Genomic DNA, 4920 nt, shown 5'->3' on the forward strand with positions numbered 1-4920 from the left:
TGGGGAGGGGGTGAAAATGGAATCTTTGTGATGTTCTAAAGTATAATCAATGTATGCCTTTTGTGTTTTTTTTGTGAAGTGGGTAGTTGAAAAAAAAAAGTTGTTAGTGTTTTTGTTCTGTGAGTGTGCATATTAAATGAGGCGGGGCAGAGTAGAGCTTAGCATGGAAGGGCAGAGGAACAAAATGTTGGGATAATTCTAAACAGAATAGGGTATGACTGATTAAAATCCTAGCGGGTTAAGGTTTATCCCGCCAACTCTAGCTCGCCCGATTGCCATCCCTAAGGGCTCTTAATTACAAGTCAAATATCATACACAAATTTCCCCCCTTCTCTTTTAGCAGTTAGTAAATTGTTTGGACATTAGTCAAACTTGAATCCTTAACATATTCTTATAATTTTTTCAGATTTCACTCTTATCTTCTTTAATTTCACTCCTCTTTATTATTTCAACATTAGTAGTATAGATTGATAATTACATATTTTTTTAATTAAAAAATCAATAAATTATACGGTGCGAAGTGAATAGGAAAAAAATAAAAATTATGACATGCTATAGGGGATGGAGCAGCGCAAAGTCTTTGCGAATTTATGTTAATTTATGCCGCTCCGCCTCATTTGTCATCTTTAAGTATTTTACTTGTGGTTCACTCGCTCACGAATAAATGTGAACTACAATCTCAAATTAACTTAACTCAAATCAGTACTCTTCTATAAATTACCAATGAAAAAATACATTGTTTTACCTCCTATATTTATCCAAAATGTGAGCTTCACATTTTAACTTTCAAATGTTTCATTATCCCCTAACCTTGTTTTAAGTGAAACGAAATATCCCTGAAAATTGATGTGGCAAAAAATATTGTTACCTATTTAAACATACATGAAATCAAAAAGAAAGAAATTAATGATACACTGTTATTTTATTATTAGACATAGAAAATGTCTCTTTTTAAAACAAAATTAAATGTTATTCATATCTGATTTTTCTTTTTCGTTCCTCCTTTGTAGTTTCTAACCAACTCCATATATTTATTTTTCTCTAGGTGGTCAAAGAAAGTCCATCTCCTCATGAATTCTACTGTGGTGGTAGTCTCGAGCCTTCATATTTGGATGTAAGTATCTCTTTGCCACGACCCTTTTAACTTCCTTCTCTTCCAAGTTTGAAACCTATGCTGTGTTTTTATTTGGCATTGAAGTTCAGTTGCTTAATTGCTACTCCCTCTGTCCCAATTTATGTGACTTACTTTCCTTTTTATTCAGTCCCAAAAAGAATGACACATTTCTGTATGAAGTAATAATTTAACTTTAAAATGTTTACTTTACCCTTAATGAAATGATTTATAGCCACACAAATTTCTATCTTTCATTTTGGACCACAAATTTTAAAAGTTTTCCTTTCTTTCTTAAACTCCGTGTCGAGTCAAACTACCTCACATAAAATGGGACGGAGGGAGTATTATTTATTTGTGATGAACATTCCAAAGAACGTTGGGGGGTCTTGGGCAACATCTTCATTAGTCATTGATCACACTCACTTTAATTCATTCTTTATTCCTACGTTACACCTTATATAACCTCTAGGTCATTTATCTTCCTTGGTTTTGAGGATAAGAAAATAGATAGTGCATAAAAGTTACTCAAATAGAGTTTGCTGAGTTGTACTTTGTGAATTGACTGTTGTATTTTGGAGGGGACAAGTCAAGAGAACTATTGTTGGACCGGTGACATTTTTTATTGTACTGGGCTTCTAAAAGAGAGTGAGAGATCCGCACCTCAGCTAGAAGATATTTTTATTTTGTTCATTTTATTATTCAGTTGTAATTTGTAATATGTAATTTCACCAACAATTTTAAAGAGATTCACAGTGGCAGCGATTAAAAAACTCTGTGAGTGTCAAGATGAGAGATATTAACAAGTCACTTCGATTTAATTGTAATCATTCAAGAAATCGAAGGGTAAAGTACTTTTTATTCAAGTCTTCTCAATACTTCTTATGTGTTAACTGAGAATAATCCTAAGAAAGTTGATGACACCTCCATGAATGATGATGAACTTATTTCTCATTACAAGAAAGTGGAAAAGTATAATAGCGATTCCTATGAGTGTCCGTATTATATTCTTAATTGTTTATGTGATAATTTTTATGATTATTATGATAGAACTTACTCTAGTGCAAAGAAAATTAAAAAGCACAACATAATTGATATCGAAGAAGCTGGAGCGAAAAAATATGTTGCTAGTCGATTTTTTTTGTTTTCAAATGATGGACAAGAAAATAACGGTGGATCAAGTTCAAGACATTATAATTATTGTTGGAGATAACTTTATTTTTTGTGGCATAGTAGATACACTTTCACTTTCTTGAAAGAAATTTCTAAAAGCTATGCACCATAAACAAAAGGAAACTTCACTTGAGGCGTTGATGATGAAAATCGGCATGGAAGAGGAGGCAAGGGGCCAAGATACACTTTTACAGTTAGAAGAGAGCAACATCACAACGGAGGTAAAATTTAATTACTTCAAATAATGCTATTCCTGATTCTCAGAAAAACACTTCTATGAAGCCTTAGAAGAAAATTTTCAAGAAAAATAATGGTAGAAATAATCAAACACAAAATCAACAAGTTCAAGATAAGGGATCGTGCTTTATCTGTGGCAAGAGTGGGCATATTGCTCGATTTTACATATTTTAAAAGCATGATCCTACACCTCAGATAAACGTTACGGAATAGTCTTTTGTAGTAGTGATTACAAACATAAACATGATTAGGGATATTGATGTATAGTGGGCTGATTCTGGTGCAAATTATCATGTCTGTTAAGATAAAGATTGCTTTAAAAAATACTCCCTCTGTTTTTTTTAAATGACTTAGTTTGGCTTGACACAAAGTTTAATAAAATAAATAATACTTTTTCATCTTGTGGTCATAAATTAAAGTTATGTCAAATGTATCAAAATATCCTTTAACATTATGACCTTAAACATGCCATGTGAAAAGTTAAAATAAAATGTTACCAAAATAGGAAAGAGGTCGTTCTTTTTTAAAGAAACTAAAAAAGAAATAAGGTAAAAAAAATTTAAACGGAAGTAGTATAATCATTTTGATGAGCCCAAATCATCATGCATGGTGATTGTCACCCTACTCAAGCACTTGAAACGGGAGATATCAAATTATGATTTACCTCTGAAAATGTATAAACTTTGAAAGTTGTACTTTATATTCCTTCTATGAGAAGAAAGTTAATGTCTAGTTTTCTTCTTAGAAAAGCATGCATGCTTCAAAAAAAATTTGTTGAATTTGATCAATATGTAATTGTAAAGAGATATGATTGTGATGGATGTTCAAACTGAATGTTAAAATCAATAAAGTTTCTAATTCTATTTATATGCTTTCTTTTACTAATTTTTGGCATGCTTGTTTGTGTCATATTAATGATCGTTATGTTGGAATCATGAGTAGTTTGAGTTTAATTTCAGTGATTACTTTTCTTTGAAGTGTGAGGCTTGCAGTAAAGTCAAAATTACTAAAAGGTCTCATTTTCAAATTGAAAGAAAAATTGATTTATTAGAATTAATTCACACTTGATATTTGTGAATTTGAAGAAATTTTAACTGGGAGAGGAAATAGATATTTCATCACTTTCATTGATTATTTTTCTAAGTTTACATATGTTTACTTAATGAAAAATAAAAGTGATGCTTTTGAAAATTTTAAATTTATCTCCATGAGATTGAAGATCAGCTTGAGAGAAAAATAAAAAAGAATTAGAAGTGATAGAGACCGTGAATATGAGTCAAATGAGTTTAATTCTTTTGTTAAATCATTGAAAATAATTAATGAAACTCCTCCTCCTTATTCTCCTGCATCTAATGATGTAGCAGAAAGGAAATGCAGAACTTTGATTGAATTGACTAATGACATGCTTATTGAGTCAAATGCACCTTTAAATTTGTGGGGTGAAGCTATTTTGACTGCCTATTGTGTGTTGAATCATGTGCCTCATAAAAAATAATAATCTAAATTGACACTTCTTAAGTTGTGGAAAGGTCACAAATAAAGTTTGGGATATCTCAGAGTTTTGGGTTGACAACCCAAAACACCTAGATATCCCAAACTTGACTTGTTATGTGTTGAATCGCGTACCTTATAAAAAGTCTAAATTGACACCTTTTGTGTTGTGGAAAATTCACAAGTCAAGCTTGAGATATCTAAGAGTTTTGGATTGTTTAGCCTTTGTGAGGCTAATGGATTCCCAAATTACAAAGTTGGGTAAGAAAGTTACTACTTGTGTTTTTCTTGATTATACTTCAAATAGCCTATAGATTTTTTAAGAGAAAATGATCAAATGCCTCCCTAACCTATAGTCGAATTCTCAACTACACACTTATATTTTACGGATATCCTATTACCCCTCTAAACTATTTTAAAGTGGAATAAATGCACCCTTAAGTGCTGACATGGCGCAGAGAGTGTGTTCACTCTCTTAAAGGCATGTGAGAGATAAAGAACTGATCAAAAAATATTTCAAAATATTTTAACTTTTTGTTAAATACATTTTCCAATTTTTGCCTTTAATTTTATTTTCTTTACTTTTTTCATTTCTTTTTCCTTTATCATTTTTCCTCTTCTCTCTCTCATCACTCAACACCCTCCCTACCTATACATCTCCATCACCATTGTTGAACCACTATGGCAGCCCCGATCTCCTCACCCATCTTCTAATCCATTTTTTATAATTTGTCTCACAATTACTCACAACCATTAACCATCAAAATCATCAAATAATCATTAAAACTATTATTTATGTAGTAAAAAAATAAATTAAAGTCATTAATTCTCTTGCTCAGACAAAATTTATCAAGCTTCAAATCTTGTTTTTTGTCTTTATTAACGTCCGATGAAGAATCTAAACTACA

The sequence above is a fragment of the Solanum tuberosum genome, unplaced genomic scaffold (assembly GCF_000226075.1).
Source record: "Solanum tuberosum cultivar DM 1-3 516 R44 unplaced genomic scaffold, SolTub_3.0 scf00018, whole genome shotgun sequence".
NCBI lineage: Eukaryota > Viridiplantae > Streptophyta > Magnoliopsida > Solanales > Solanaceae > Solanum > Solanum tuberosum.